We start from the raw sequence: 17,141 nt of genomic DNA, 5'->3' as shown, positions 1-17,141 counted from the left end.
TCACATCATCTTAGTGTTAGGCCCAGCAGTATGTCTCAATGCCTTCTAAGGGCAGAGCCAAATCAAAAAAATTAACATCACCTTAGTGTTAGGGACAGTCATACATCATAATCTCTTTTCTAAGCAGAACCTTAAAAAAAGAAAAGTGTCACATCGGCTAGGTGCTGGACCCAAGAGTATGTCCCAATACCCCCTGTTATTAGGGAATAGGCAGGAAAAGTCAGTCATATTTCCAGGGTGACTGGTGAAGACATATATTACAATCCCCTCTGTAGACAGGTCCAGGATGAAGCGTTACATCACCTGGGTGTTGGACTCAGCAATGTTACAATGGCCTATGTGTTTAGGGCAAAAGCAAAAGATTCACATAACATAGACCAAGCAATATGTCACAATACACCTGTGGGTAGCACCAAGGCAGAAGAGGAGACTCAAATCACCTGGGTGCAACTCCTCACAATATGTCACAATGACCCCTGTGGGCTGTATCAAGGCAGAATAGAACCACATTACCAGGGGTCTGGATCCAGTGATACAGCACTGTGAACTGGGCCCAGGAAAAAGAGACAAATAACTCAGATGTCACAATACACTTGTAGAAAGGTCTTGTGATGCTGGGGAAGAGTCTGGGAAGCCCCATCCCGTGGAAGGCCGTTGGGAAAGAAGGGTTCCAAAGAGGAGATCCGAGGAAGCTCCTCCCTCTCCCGGAGTTCCGGGATGTCCCGCTCCGATTGGAAAGCCCCAGTCGCCCAACACTTACGTTTAATACTTTTCGCTCCGCCATCTTTGCCTCCTAATCACCTCGCAAGCACTTGAGAAATGGTAAGCCTGGGAAACTGACCATCAGGCAAGGAACTGAAACTCATCAGATCATCAGATCCAGACAATGAAGAGTCCAGACCCCATCATCCATCAAGATTACTTCCTTAACATCCTCCCTGAATTTGTTTTCTCCCATTCCCCAGCTATGTAAACTCCCCAATTTTAGTTGGTCAGGGAGACATATGGGACTTTACCACCCCTTCTCCTTGATTGCAGCCGCAGGATAAAGCCTTCCTCCCTGGCAAAAAATAAATAAAAAAAAAAAAAAAGGTCTTGTGATGACATTAACAGTTACACACATGTCCTGAGTCAAGGGATGAGAATCAACACCTCCTGTATGTTGGGTCTAAGTACAGGGGTCACAATCTCAATGGTGAACTGGATTTGTGCATGAGAACCTCCATTTCCTTTGCCCAGCCTTAGGCTGGGCACGGTAGCTCACACCTGTAATCCCAGCACCTTGGGAGACCGAAGTGGGCAGATCATTTGAGGTCAGGAGTTCCAGACCAGCCTGACCAACATGGTGAAACCCCATCTCTACTAAAAATACAAAATATTAGCCTGCGTGGTGGTGGGCATCCATAATCCCAGCTACTCGGGAGGCTGAGGCAGGAGAATCACTTGAACCCAGGAAGCAGAAGTTGCAGTGAGCCGAGATCACGCCACTGCACTCTAGCCTGGGTAAGGAGAAACTCCATCTCAAAATAAACAAATGAATTATGCTCCTTAGTGAGGTTACAGTAACAAAGCTGTGTTGAATTTTGGTTACAGAGTCACTAACTCGAGGCCAGGCGTGGTGGTCATGCCTGTAGTCCCAACACTTCGGGAGACCGAGGTGGGCAGATCACGACGTCAGGAGTTTGAGACCAGTCTGGCCAACATGGTGAAACCCTGTCTCTAGTAAAAATACAATAATTAGCCAGGCATGGTGGCATGCACCTGTAGTCTCAGCTACTCTGAAGGCTGAGGTGAGAGAATCGCTTGGACCTGGTAGGTGGAGGTTGCAGTGAGCCGAGATCAGGCTACTGTACTCCAGCCTGGGTGACAGAGTGAGACTCCATCTCAAAGAAAAAAAAAAAAGTCACTAACCCAACTGTGGACAAAATCCACAAATGAGAGTCAATTTTCCAACATTCAACTACCTCCAAAAGTGAGGTTCAGAACCTCAAAGGTAGGCTGTATTTAAGTGGATGACAATCTTTGCTACTGACTGGGTGTGAATATAAGTTTCACAATCTCACCTGTGTGCTTGGCCCTGTAAGGGCACACTCTTGAGGACTGTATATGGTGTGCATGAGAGTTGCAACCTGCTCTGAGAACGTTGTGCTGCTCTGTACCCATGATCTAATGTGGTCAACATCTCTCCAATTGGCTGGGTCCAGAGAGGAACATCCTCACCCACCTCTGAGCTGGGCTTAGAAATGAGTCACCATCTCAACTGTGGCCACATGTTCACAAATGATGTTCACAGTTTTAACTGTGGCCTGCATCTGTGCATGAGAATTATGACCTCATCAGCGGGCTTTTCCATGTGTGAGTGCTTTATACAATATACGAGAGAGTGGTAATTCTCTATAACCTTCAAACAGAGAGGAGACCTGGGATTTTACTCCTTTTTGCAAGCCTAGCTGTGGGAGACAGTATGTCTTCTATTGACTGGTACGAGGTATTAGTTATCAAACCTGTGAGCTGGGCCAAGATATATGTTACCAATGAACTTTTTGGCAGAAATCACCCAGGACAGTGACATCACCTGGATGCTGGACCACTGATATCTAATTTTTCTTTTCCCTGAGGACTGTGACAAGGCAGGCGAGTCACATCATCTGGGTTCTCAACCAGTGATGTGTTAAATTTTCTCCTGAAAGTTATGCACATGCAGGAGAGACACATCACTTGGTGGCTGGGGATTGAAGTATGTCACAATCTTTCCTGTGGGCAGGGTGCAGATAGAAAAGGCATCACATCTTTTATGTAATGGATGCAGATATACATCACAAGAAACCCTGTGGACAGGACTGAGGCCGAAGTCTCCCATTCTTCTAGGTGTTTGGCCATGTGAAATGTCACAATACCCAAAATACACAGTTGCTAAACAGAAAAGTCGCATCACCTAAGTTCTGGTTTCAGTGATATGTCACAATCTTTCCTTTCGACAGGGTTCAGGGAGGAGAGGAGTCATATCACTTAGGTGATTAACAAAAATAAATGTCCTAATAACCCCATGCTCATGATCCATGTGAGAGAGCTGAATCACCCATGTGTTAACCCCAGCAACATATCAAAATATACAGTTTATGCAGTGTCCAGGCAGGAGAAGACAGTATCTTCACCTAGGTGTTAGGCCCAGTGATACATCACAATACCTTCTGTGACAGAGTCCAAGCAGTGGAGAAGAGTCACATTACCTAGGTGCTGAGTCAAAAAATGTGTCACAAAAATCACCGAGCAGAAAGCCCAGGCAGGAGAGTCAGCCAAATTACCTACATTAGGGGCTCAGAGATATGTTGCAATGACCTCTGTGGGTAGGACTCAGGAAAAACAAGAGAGTCGCATAACCTAGGGGCTGAGTAAAGCTATATGACACAGTTGCCCAAATTGATAGGCCCAGGCAAAAGAAGACAGTCTTACCACATAAGTGCTGGGCCAAGTGATGTATCACAATCCTCACTATGGACAGTTCCCAGGAAGACGAGTCACATCATCTAGGTGATGGGCCTAGAGATGTCACAATAAGCCACGTGGGCTGGGTTCACGCAGAAGAATCTAATCACTTGTGTGTCGAGCCTAGTGATAAGTCACTCTCTTTTCTGTGGGCATGGACCAGGCAGGAGAGGAAAGTCATAACATCTAGGTGCTGGGCCCAGAGATAGGTCACAATCTCTACTATTGGCAAAGCCCAGGTAAAAAAGGAGGATCACCAGGCACAGTGGCTCACAGCTGTAATCCCAGTACCTTGAGGGGCTGAAGTGGGCAGATCACCTGAGGTCAGGAGTTCGAGACCAGCCTGACCAACATGGAGAAACCCTGTCTCTACTAAAAATACAAAAAATTAGCCAGGTGTGGTGGTGCATGCCTGTAATCCCAGCTATTTGGGAGGCTGAGGCAGGAGAATCGCTTGAAACTGGGAAGCAGAGGTTGCAGTGAGCCGAGATTGTGCCATTGCATTCCAGCCTGGGAAACAAGAGCGAAACTGTGTTAAAAACAAAAAAACAAAAAAAAAACCACAAAGGAGAGTCACATCATATAGTTCATTGGCCAAGAGACCTATCACAATTCCCCCAGTAGGCAGGGTTTAGGCAAGAGATAAATTACATTGGTAGGGCTGGGCATGGTGGCTCATACCTGTAATCCCAGCACTTTGGGAGGCCGAGACGGGTGGATCACGAGGTCAGGAGATCGAGACCATCCTGGCTAACATGGTTTCTACTAAAAATACAAAAAAATGAGCCGGGCGTAGTGGCGGGCGCCTGTAGTCCCAGCTACTCGGGAGGCTGAGGCAGAAGAATGGCGTGAACCCGGGAGGTGGAGCTTGCAGTGAGCTGAGATTGCACCACCACACTCCAGCCTGGGCAACTGAGCAAGACTCTATCTCAAAAAAAAAAAAAAGGCCGGGCGCGGTGGCTCAAGCCTGTAATCCCAGCACTTTGGGAGGCCGAGACGGGTGGATCACGAGGTCAGGAGATCGAGACCATCCTGGCTAACACGGTGAAACCCCGTCTCTACTAAAAAATACAAAAAACTAGCCGGGCGATGTGGCGGGCGCCTGTAGTCCTAGCTACTCAGGAGGCTGAGGCAGGAGAATGGCGTAAACCCGGGAGGCGGAGCTTGCAGTGAGCTGAGATCCGGCCACTGCACTCCAGCCTGGGCGGCAGAGCGAGACTCCGTCTCAAAAAAAAAAAAAATTACATTGGTTCTGGGCACTGCAATATGTCACAATGTCTTTTAAGGGCAGGGCCAGGCAAAATAACTTTGCTGATGGGCCTAGTGATATGTCAGGTTTTTTGCGGGTAGAATCTAGGAAGAAGAGAAAAGTCACATCAGCTGCGTGCTGTAACCAGCAATATGCATCATTATCCCCCAGTGAACAAGGACCAGACAGGTGAAAAGATTCACGTCACCTGGGTGATTGGCACAAAGATATGTCACAATATCCCTGGAAGGCAGTGGCCTGGCAGGAGAGTTACATCACGTGGGTATTGAAACCAGCTATACTTTGCAATAGCCTAAGTAGACAGGGCACAGGTGGCAGAGTTCCATCACCTGGGTGCTGAGCCCAAGGATATGTCACACGGTTCCTGTGGGCAAGGCTCAGGCAGGAGAGAAACATCTTCTAATTGCTGGGTCCAGTGATGTCACAATCTTCTCTGTGGGAAGAATGCAGGCAGAAGAGGAGAGTCACATCTTTCTAGGTAATAAAACCAGAAGACAGGCCACAAAGCATCCTGTGGGCAGGACCCAGGCAGGAGCCTCTCATCCCCTAGCTGTCAGGCCAAGAGATTTGTCACAATTCTCATAATATTCTATGCCCTGGCAATAAAGGTGAGTTATATCACCTAAGTGCTAAGTCCAGGGATATGTCACAATTCCTCTTTCATCAAGACCCAGGCATAAGTGGAGAGTCACACCACCTGGGTGATGAATGAAAAGATACATCATCATACCCCTGTAGGCAAAGCCCATGCAGGAGAGTTACATCACCTCGGTGTTGGCCCCAACGATGTGTCAACATACATAAATGTATGCAGGGTTTAGGCAGGAGAAAAGAGTAACATCACCTAGGATCCTGGTCAAGCAATATATCAAACTCTCTTTTGGGGTATATTTCAGGCAGTAGAGGAGAGTCAAATCGCCTGGGTTCCCAGTCCAGCAATATGTCACAATGCCCCTTGTGAGAATAACTGAAGGATAAGAGGAGAGTAACATAACCTAGGGGCTAGGCCAAGCTATGTGTCACAATCACACCTGTGAACAGGGCCTAGGTATGAGAGGAGAGTCACATCAAGTAAGTGCTGGGCCATGCAATATATCACAATCCCCATATGGACAGGTCCCAGGAAGATATCACGTAGGTGCTGGGCCCAGAAACTTGTGACAATGTCTCTTATAGGCAAACACAGGGTAGGAGATGGGAGGGGATAACATCAAACATCTGAGGAGCCAAGTGATATGTTACAATGCCCCTGTGGGCAGGGTCCAGGCTGGACACACTTATCACCTTGGTGTTGGGCCCATGAATATGTTACAGTGCAACACCAATACAGAAAAATAGAGTCACATCCCTTCAGTTCTGGGTTCAGATATATGTCACTATTCCATCTGTGGCCTGGTCTTAGGCAAGAGGCAGATCACTCAGGTGCTGGGCAGAGAAAAACGTTACAATTAAACCTGCAGGAAGGTGCAGGGATGAAATTAACAATCCCATACATGTTCTGGTTTTAGGAATAGAAAGTTAACCCTTCCTATATATTGTTTCTAAGAACAGGAGTTACAATTTCAACTATGGACTAAATTTGTACCTGACAGCCTATACTCCTCCTGTGGACTTTAATTAGTGAAGTCACAGCCTCATAGGTGTGCTGAATCTTGCTCTGAGTATCATCAACTCACCTACGAACTGGATCCACACGTGAGAGTCAATTTTTCCACCTCTGACTTCCTCTATGTGTGAGAGTCAGAACTTCAAAAGTAGGCTGTGTTTATGTGAGAAAATGATGATGTATGCTGTTTGATGTGTGTTCACACAACAGTAAAAATCTCCAGGCCGGCTGCAGTGGCTCATGCCTGTAATCCCAGCACACTGGGAGACTGAGGCGGGCAGATCATGAGGTCAGGAGATCGACACCTGGTCAACATGGTGAAACTCTGTCTCCACTAAAAATACAAAAATTAGCTGGGCATGGTGGTGTGTGCCTGTAATCCTAGCTTCTCAGGAGGCTGAGGCAGGAGAATCGCTTGAACCCAGGAGGCAGAGGTTGCAGTGAGCTGAGATCGCGCCACTGCACTCCAGCCTGGGTGACAGAGTGAGACTCTGTCTTTAAAATATATATATATATATATGTATGTATGTATGTATCAAATTAGCCAGGCGTGGTGGTGGGAACCTGTAGTCCCAGCTACCGGAGAGGCTGAGGCAGGAGAATGGCGTGAACTCGGGAGGCAGAGCTTGCAGTGAGCCAAGTGAGTCGAGTGCCACTGCACTCCAGCCTGGGCGACAGAGCAATACTCCGTTCAGGATTTAAAAATAAAAATAAAAATACCCTATCACCTAAGTGCTGAATCCAGGCATATGTCACAATACACAATGCATGCAGGGCTTAGGCAGAAGACAGTCATAACACATAGGTGTTGAGTCCAGCAACACATCACAATTGCTTGGGCAAAGCCTAAGCCATAGAGAACTATAAGTCACATCACCTATGTACTAGGCTCAATAATATGTCACACTACCCTTTATGGGGAGGGCCCATGCAAGAGTCACATCATCTAAACTATGGGCCCAAAAATATGTCAAAATGCTCTGAGTATGGCTCAGGAAAATGAAAGAATCACATGACCTAGGGTTTAGCCCCAATTATATGTAACAAACACCCCAGCTTGCAGAGCGCATGCATGAGCAAAGAGTCACATCACCTAGGTCCTGGGCCCAGTGATATTTAACACTTTTTTCGCAGTTCCCAGGCAGAAGAGGAGTGTCACATCACCTAGGTGATTAATAGAAAGATATTTCATAATACCTCTGCGGGCGGGGCCCATGCAGGAGAGTTGCATTACCTAGGTGTGACACCCAGTGATATGTCTCAGTACACAGTGTGTGCAGATCCCAGGCTGGAGAGGAGAGTCACCTCATCTAGGTTCTTGACCCACTGATATGCCACAATCCCTTTTTGGGCAGAGACCAAAGAGTAGAGTCACATCACCTAGATGTTGGGCCCAGCAATATGTCACAATATCCCAAGAAGAGAGTCCACACAAAAGTATCACATCAGCCAGGCATGGTGGCTCACGCCTGTAATCCCAGCACAGGTGGATCACTTGAGGTCAGGAATTCGAGACCAGCCTGGCCAACATGGTGAAACCTCATCTCTACTAAAAATACAAAAAGTAGCCAACTGTGGTAGTGCACGCCTATAATCCCAGCTACTCATGAGGCTGAGGCAGGTGAATCGCTTGAACCCAGGAGGCAGAGGTTGCAGTGAGCCAAGATTGTGCCACTGCACTCCAGACTGGGTGACAGAGCCAGACTCCATCTCAAAAAAAAGAGTCATATCACCTAATTAAGTGTCTCAGAGTTAAGACACAGTGCCCTTCATGGGTAGGGCTCAGGAAGAAGTGTGAAGTCACATATAACCTTTCAGCTGGGCCCAGCAAATGTGTCAAAATCACTCCAGCAGGCAGGGCCCAAGTCATATCATGTAGGTGCTTGGCCAACCAATATGTCACAATCCTCACTATGAACAAGTTCCAGGGAGAAGAGCCACACAATCTCAGCGATGGACCCAGATATATGTTACAGTGACTTCTGGGAGTCAGCAGAAGAATCATATCACCTGTATGCTAAACTCAGCAATAAGTCACTCTCTCTTCTGTGGGCAAGGCCCAGGCCGAAGAGGAGAGTCAAATCACCTTGGTGCTGGGTCCAAGTATATGTCACAATCTCTTTTTGGGCAGCGTTCCGGTAAGAGAGAAGAGTCACATAAAATAGTTAAAGGGGGCCAAGCAAAATGGCTCACACCTGTAATCCCATAACTTTAGGAGGTTGAGGTGGGCGGATTGGCTGAGGTCAGGAGTTTGAGACCAGCCTGGCCAACACGGTGAAACTCGTCTCTACTAAAAATAGAAAAATTAGATGGGCCTGGTGGTGTGCACCTGTAATCTCAGCTACTAGGGAGGCTGAGGCAGGAGAATCGCTTGAACTTGCGAGGTGAAGGTTGTAGTGAGCTGAGATTGTGCCGCTATACCCCAGCTTGGGCAAAAGAGCAAGACTCTTTCTCCAGGAAAAAAAAGAAAAAAAAGCTTAAATATCTGTCCTTTTCAGACAATAAACATGTCATTTAAATATTTCCATGAGAGATAATTTTTTTTTTTTTTTTTTTTTTTTTTGAGACGGAGTCTCGCTCTGTCACCCAGGCTGGAGTGCAGTGGCTGGATCTCAGCTCACTGCAAGTTCCGCCTCCCGGGCTCACGCCATTCTCCTGCCTCAGCCTCCCGAGTAGCTGGGACTACAGGCGCCTGCCACCTCGCCCGGCTAGTTTTTTTTTAGTTTTTAGTAGAGACGGGGTTTCACCATGTTAGCCAGGATGGTCTTGATCTCCTGACCTCGTGATCCGCCCGTCTCGGCCTCCCAAAGTGCTAGGATTACAGGCTTGAGCCACCGCGCCCGGCCAGAGAGATAATTTAATAAACAACCATATGTGAACATTTCCAGAAGGTATCAAGTTCCATGTCATAAAATTTTGCATTAAACTTGGACATCCAGACAACGGAATACAGAACAGAGATATCCACTGTTACAAATTCTAGACCCTGCAAAAAAAGAGGAGCTGATGGTTTGAGAAATATACACAATGCCCCAATTAGTCTATCATATTTGCTTGTGGAAATGTATTCACTTTCTATAGCCATAATGGAAAAAAGATTTTTCCTACTTCTCTTCTCTGGTAGCATTCCCAAAGCAAACCCTTGGGGTTCTATTTAAAGTCACACAACCAGAAAAAAAACATAAATTTAACAAAATATATCACTAGATTTTTCCGAAATATACCTTTCATAGTCTTTGACTTCTTAAACATCTTTTAAGCCCTTCTGATGAAATGTAATTTACAGTTATTAAAAAACTGAAATTGGGCCGGGCGTGGTGGCTTGCACTTGTAATCCCAGCACTTTGGGAGGCTGAGGTAGGCGGATCATGGGGTCAGGAGTTCCAGACCAGCCTGGCCAACACAGTGAAACCCCGTCTCTACTAAAAATATAAAAATTAGCTGGGCGTAGTGGTAGGTGCCTGTAATCCTAGCTACTTGGGAGGCTGAGGCAGGAGAATCACTTGAACCCGGGAGGCGGAGGTTGTGGTGGGCCGAGATTGTGCCACTGCACTCCAGCTTGGGTGACAGAGCTTGACTCCGTCTCAAAAAAAAAAAAAAAAACTGAAATTGAAATAAGTGAAAAAATCTTTCAAGGTGATAAACTCAGGAAGTGGCAGTGCTGATTGGGACACAAATATGTCCGACTCCACTGTCAAGTCAGACCATATCACTCAAAATATTCTTTCATCCCCATCCTGCCCATCAAATTACTCAGTGACCACCTTCCCAGGAGACACTGTACTGTACCCCACTGTAAGTCTCAGGTACATTTTGCTTGCAGGTTCTTGCATTGCCTTACTGGGATGGGATCTTCTTGTCCTTTGGGAAAAAATTTATTTCAATCCAGAGAAGAAAAATCATTTCTGCCTTTTCTCATCAATATGAACATCTGATTGTCTCATCACCAATGTGTCTACTAAAAATAAAAATCAGGTTGAGAGGCTAGCCATGGTGGCTCACACCTGTAATCCCTGCACTTTGGGAGGCCAAGGAGAATGGACCACCTGAGGTCATGAGTTAGAGACCAGCCTGGCAAACATAATGAAACCCCGTATGCACTAAAAATACAAAAAATTAGGCCAGGTGCCATGGCTTACGCCTATAATCCCAAAACTTTGGGAGGCTGAGGCGGGTGGATAACCTGAGGTTAGGAGTTCAAGACCAGCCTGGGCAACATAGCAAAACCCCGTCTCTACTAAAAACACAAAAATTAGCTGGGCATGGTGGCACACGCCTGTAGTCCCAGCTACTCAGGAGGCTGAGGCAGGAGAATGGTTTGAACCTGGGAGGTGGAGGTTGTAGTGAGCCAAGATTGCACCACTGCACTCTAGCCTGGGCGAGACAGTGAGAATCCACCTCAAAAAAAAAAAAAAAAAAAAAAAAAAGGTAATGAAATATCCGCACCAGCAACATTAACACAAAAAGTTCCATTAAACAATGACACCCACTCAAATGTCACCTCTTCTATAAAGCCCTCCTTGATATTTCCACTGCTGTTAGTGGCAGAATTGATCACTATTACCTTTCAGCTCAATACCTTATAAGTCTTTTTATGTACAAGTATTATTCTAGAGTATAAATTGTTTACACACTTACCCATGCTAATGAGCTATAAACTCCTACATGGCAGGTATGTTGAACCCTGTTCATCTGTGTAATCCAAATTTCTGATACATAATAGGCGTCATATACACATAAAATCAAAATGCTATCAGGGAATTACTGGAAAAGCTAACAATTTTTTTTTTTAACTTTTAAGTTCAAGGGTTCATTTGCAAATTTTTTGCATAGGTAAATGTGTGTCATGGGGGTTTGTTGTGCAGATTATTTCATAACCCAAGTATTAAGTCTACTACCCATTATTTTTCCTGATCCTCTCCCTCCTCCAATAGGCCCTAGTATGTGTTGTTCCCCTCTACAGGTCTATGTGTTCCCATGATTTAACTCCCACTTATAATGAGAACATGTGGTATTTAGTTTTCTATTCCTGTGTTAGTTTGCTAAGAATAATGGCTTACGGCTCCATCCATGTTCCTGCAAAGGACATAATCTCATTTTTTTATAGGTGCATAGTACTCCATGTTTTATATGTACATTTTCTTTATCCAGTCTATCACTGATAGGCATTTAGGTTGATTGCATGTCTTTGCTATTGTGAATTGTGCTGCAATGCGCACACGCATGCATGTGTCTTTACGATAGAATAATTCATATTGCTTTGGGTAAATACTCAATAATGGATTACTGGGTCATATCGTATTTCTGTCTTTAGGTCTTCAGGCAGTTCCCATCATGTCTTCCATAATGGTTGAACTAATTTACACTCCCACCAACAGTGTATAAGCATTCCTTTGTGAAAAAATAATTTTAATTTTCTAAGAGGTTAGTTTTTTAGACAAATACTATACAAGGAAATTTTCCACAGGCCTAGGCCATCCAGCAGCTCTTCTGAGAGGCTACATTCTTACTCCTCAGGCTGTCCTCTAAGAGACAACTTGGGATGATATTCATTAGACATTCCAAGATACATGGCCACTGTGGGTATCTTGGGTTCTCCCAGACAGTTCTGAAACTCATGACCAGGAATAGACTAAACGGCTGCTGTAAAGGGCCCTGTAATTTCTGCAAAGCAAAACTTCAACCCAAAGACGTACTAGTAAGGTGTGTGTGCCTAGGCAAGATAAAAGGAGAGGCGCAGACTTTTTTTTTTTTTTTTTTTTTACAGTGGAGTTCCAGAAGATTATTTTTCTACTTTTTTTAATCACGTAAAATGTTTACAGACTTGGGAGGCTGAGGCGGATGAATCACCTGAAGTGAGGAGTTCGAGACCAGCCTGTCCAAAAAGACAAAACCCAATCTCTACTAAAATTATAAAAATTAGCAGGGCACAGTGGTGGGAGCCTGTGATCCCAGCTACTTGGGAAGCTGAGGCAGGAGAATCGCTTGAACCTGGGAGGCGGAGGCTGCAGGGAGCGGAGATCATGCCATTGCACTCCAGCAAGGGCAACAAGAATGAAACTGTCACCAAAAAAAAAAAGTTTACAAACAGAAAACAAATATTTAAAAACCTGCTATCCACTGCTGTGTAAAAACATGATTAACAAAACACTGGGTTTGAAATGTACAATAAAGGACAAATAGTTGATAGTGCTGTAAATTGGAGACAGGAAGTTGTTTGTCCTCATTTCCTACGTTTGAGAATGTAGGAAAGAAAGTGGAAATTTATAATTTTACTGCGAGCCTTAGTTAAGCTAGGGGAAGAGGGTAGTGGATTAGAAGTCCTGCTTGCCATATATTAGGAAGTCAGAGGAAAACCAGTCCTCCTGTGGGGCGTTAAAATAATTAAAAAGCAGAAAATTAGACTGAAGTGGCTCTAGTGCCCTTTGTTCATAAGTAAAAATGTAAAACCTAACTCGAGTTTATTTCTTATAAATTACTATTTTAGGCGGAAACAAAATTCAGGCTTAACAGATCATAAACCTGCAATTAACCTCTGATTACATAACCAGGAAATTTCCACCTGAATCATACAAATAAGGTGACTACATAACTGTAAGCAATTCTTGAATTTGGTTTGCCTTCCCACACGCCCTTTATAAAACCCTTTCCTTTATGCCGCTCAGGTGGGCCACATATTATGGCTGGGTGCTTTCCATTTCACCAATCACTGCTCAAATAAACTCGTTAACGTTCTAACATTGACTCCCTTTAATTTTTAAGAGAAGGGGCTGGGCGCAGTGCCTCATGCTCGTAATCTTAGTACTTTGGAAGGCCAAGGCTGGCGGATCACTTGAGGCCAGGAATTCCAGACCATTTTCTGCCATGGCGAAACCACTTCTCTACTAAAAATACAAAAATTAGCCAGGAGTGGTGGCGCAGTTCTGTAATCCCAGCTTCTCTGGGGGCTGAGGCACGAGAATCGCTTGAGCCTGAGAGGCGGAGGTTGCCGTGATGTCGCACGGCACTTCAGCCTGGGCGACAGAGCAAGACTCCATCTCAAACAAAATGTTTAACAAAAGAGATTGGGAGCCCCCACCGGCCGCAGTTCTTCCCACGCAAACACCGGGTAGGGATTCTGCCCTGATGACCCGCCCCGCATCCCTGAACAATCTGGGCAATAATTGGGGCTGCCTGAAGAGCTCCCAAGGGAGCTCCAGACATTGCGCCGCAGGGAAGGGGCGGGACCCTGGGGTCCCGGCTATTGGCCCAGCCGCCATCTTGCGACCAGAGGGGCCTGAGGCGGAGCTGCGCCAGAGGAGACTCTGGTCTGCGACCCGGGAGCGGACTGTGGGGAGGCCGGTCCTGCTGGTTTCACAGCCTGGTCTCCCCTCTCGGGTTGCCCAACCCCACACACTCACCCTTTCCCATGTTCCAGGACGTCCTGGCATTTTGCTGTGCGTCTCCCTGTAGATCACAGGTTAACAGAGGCTGTGACAGAGTCACCGGAGGCTCCCGAGGTGTAGAATGCGGAACAGTAGAGACGGATCCCAAACTCTGGAGAGCAAAAAGCAAAGGCCCCGCTGAATGTTGGAAGCCACGCCCTCCCCCCCGGAGGAGCCGCTGATTAGGCGGTTCCCGCGCCAGCGCCACTGATTGGATAAAGCAACAGCACTCTCCCCATACCACCACTCGCCCCACTCGGCATTAGTGCATTTTACGGACGGGAAAACATGCTAAAAGTAGGTAAGATAACAGGCACAGGGAATTACAGTTAATTAAGAAGTAAGCTGAGACATGAATGCACTTACTCTTTTCCTTACCTGGGTCTTGTATAATGCATCTTATTTGCTACTTAAGGGTAAGAAAAAAACATCTGGACTTTTTTTTCTTTCTTTTTTTTTTTTGAGACCGAGTTTCGCTCTCATTGCCCAGGCTCAAGTGCAGTGGTGCGATCTTGGCTCACTGCAACCTCCTACTCCCAGGTTCAAATGATTTTCTTGCCTCAGCCTCACGAGTAGCTGGGGTTACAGGCGCATGCCACCACGCCCGGGTACTTTTTGTATTTTTAATAAAGATGTGGTTTCACCATGTTGGCCAGGCTGCTCTCGAACTCTAGATCTCAGGTGTTCCGCCCGCCTCCCAAAGTGCCGGGATTACAGGCGTGAGCCACCGTGCCCTGCCCATTTGGATATTTTTAAACCACTTTTTAATGATTTTCATAATGCAGGAAAGAACCTCATCCCATCCCTGAGCCCCTCTCTCACCATGCTGTACTGTGCTGCTGACCACACTGTGGCATGGCCATTAGAAATGAGGCAGGGGTGGGGGGCAGCCCAGGCTGAGAATGGTGTAGAAAAAATTATGTTACCGGGCGGGGCACGGTGGCTCACCCCTGTAATCCCAACACTTTGGGAGGCTGAGGTGGGAGGATCACGAGGTCAGGAGTTCGAGATGAGCCTGACCAACATGGTGAAACCCCGTCTCTACTAAAAAATACAAAAATTAACCGGGCGTGGTGGCATGCGCCGGAAACCCAGCTAGCTACTCTGGAGGCTGAGGCAGGAGAATTGCTTGTATCCGGGAGGCGGAGGTTGCAGTGAGCCGAAATTATGCCACTGCACTCCAGCCTGGGTGATAGAGCGAGATATCGTCTCAAAAAAAAAGAAAAGAAAAGAAAGAATTGTGTTACCCAAATTTGTTCATCTTAGAAAGCCTCCTCACTTTGGGAGGCCGAGACGGACGGATCACGAGGTTAGGAGATCCAGAACATTGTGGCTAACACGGTGAAACCCCATCTCTACTAAAAATACAAAAAATTAGCCGGGCGTGGTGGCGGGCGCCTGTTGTCCCAGCTACTGGGGAGGCTGAGGCAGGAGAATGGCATGAACCCAGGAAGCAGAGCTTGCAGTGAGCCAAGACCATGCCACTGCACTCCAGCCTGGGCAACAGAGCAAGACTCCCTCTCAAAAAAAAAAAAAAAAAAAAAAAAAAAAAAGAAAGGCTCCTCAGTCATTCCGTGTGAAGTGGCTATTCCAGGGTAATTGTGCCCTGACTGCGCTGCATTTCAGTTTGGCTTCTCTTTTTTAAAATCACTGGATTACTCTCACTAAGGGAGGTATTTAATTTTCTAATTGAAAATGACCAGCTGTTCTTTGTGGGTGTCCTGATTTGATTTGCTAGTTTAGACCCTGGAGGTAGGGGTGAGGAAATATTGGGCCACATCAGAATACCTTATCTCACTTAGAGGATATGTAGGAATTTCTTACTAATATCTAACAGTTTTCTCAATACCCATTATATTTAACAGTGATAGCTTACAGGGCAGGAAGGGGACACAAAGGACACAACCTTAGAATTTTAATTTGGTCATAAGTTTTTTTGTTTTGTTTTGTTTTGTTTTTGTTTTTTGTTTTGTTTTTTGTTTTTTTTTTTTGAGACGGAGTCTCGCTCTGCCGCCCAGGCTGGAGTGCAGTGGCCGGATCTCAGCTCACTGCAAGCTCCGCCTCCTGGGTTCCCGCCATTCTCCTGCCTCAGCCTCCCAAGTAGCTGGGACTACAAGCGCCCGCCACCTCGCCCGGCTAGTTTTTTGTATTTTTAGTAGAGACGGGGTTTCACTGTGTTAGCCAGGATGGTCTCGATCTCCTGACCTCATGATCCGCCCGTCTCGGCCTCCCAAAGTGCTGGGATTACAGGCTTGAGCCACCGCACCCGGCCTTGTTTTGTTTTTGGAGACAAGGTCTCACTCTGGTGCTCAGGCTGGAATGCAGTGGCACAACCATAGCTCATAATTTGGTTGTAACAGTTTTTTAAAAAATATTGTTGGCAGGGTTTGATGGCTAACACCTGTAATCAAAACACTTTGGAAAGCCATGGTGGAATGATTGCTTAAGCCCAGGGGTTCAAGACCAGTCTGGGCAATGTAGTGAGACTCAGTCTCTACAAAAATTTTTAAAATTGGCCTTGTTTGGTGTTGCATGCCTATAGATAGTCCCAGCTACTCAACAGGCTGAGGTAGAAGGATCACTGGAGGTTAAGGCTGCAGTGACCATTCAGCCACTACACTCCAGTCTGGGTGACAGAGTGAGACCTCTATGTGTACACACACACACACACAAAATCACACACACATATATATACACATATATACACACACAAACATATACACATATATATTCCCTATATATGTATATATACACCCTATATATATAATCAAAACAATATATATGTTTGCCAGGCATGGTGGCTCACACCTGTAATCCCAGCATTTTGGGAGGCCAAGGTGGGCAGATCACATGAGGTCAGGAGTTCGAGACCAGCCTGCCCAACATGGTGAAACCCCTACTCTACTAAACATAACAACAATTGGCCTGGCGTCGTGGCACGCGTCTGTAATCCCAACTCTTCGGAGACTGAGGCAGGAGGATTGCTTGGACCTGGGAGGCGGATGTTGCAGTGAGCCAAGATTGCACCATGGCACTCCAGCCTCGGTAACACAGCACAACTCTGTCTTAAAAAAAAAAAAAAAAAAAAAAAAAATAGGATGTTGAAAGAAATTTAACCACAGAAGAAGTGAAAGACTATGGTGGGGAATGTGATAAAAGGTGAGTGTGGCTCTACAGCTCAGTGAGACTTGGTCTCCGTCTTAAGGAACCGCCCTCCCATACTGAAACCACAACCCAGCACATGCCAATTCTCACACTATTTATACTTTGCATAAAGGCAGCAGAAGGAGGTCAGTATCGTCGTTCATGACATGGAAGTCTATTCCCCACTGAGACATTTTAAAAATGTTATTGT

The 17,141-nt window shown here is 46.0% G+C and overlaps 1 long non-coding RNA gene across 1 annotated transcript; it reads right to left on the bottom strand.

Annotated features, from left to right (window-relative positions):
* Positions 1 to 4,688: 4,688 nt before the first annotated feature.
* LOC115900856 lies at positions 4,689 to 13,923 on the bottom strand. The gene is made up of 3 exons (XR_004060508.1): positions 13,763 to 13,923; positions 5,086 to 5,189; positions 4,689 to 4,839 (listed from the first exon to the last, which is right to left on the bottom strand). It is a non-coding gene; the product is annotated as an uncharacterized LOC115900856 (long non-coding RNA).
* Positions 13,924 to 17,141: the final 3,218 nt, after the last annotated feature.

Source organism: Rhinopithecus roxellana, chromosome 12, assembly GCF_007565055.1.
Source record: "Rhinopithecus roxellana isolate Shanxi Qingling chromosome 12, ASM756505v1, whole genome shotgun sequence".
NCBI classification, from domain to species: Eukaryota; Metazoa; Chordata; class Mammalia; order Primates; family Cercopithecidae; genus Rhinopithecus; species Rhinopithecus roxellana.
The sequence above is the reverse complement of the archived record's forward strand: the minus strand, read 5'-3'. Positions and strand labels throughout refer to the sequence as shown.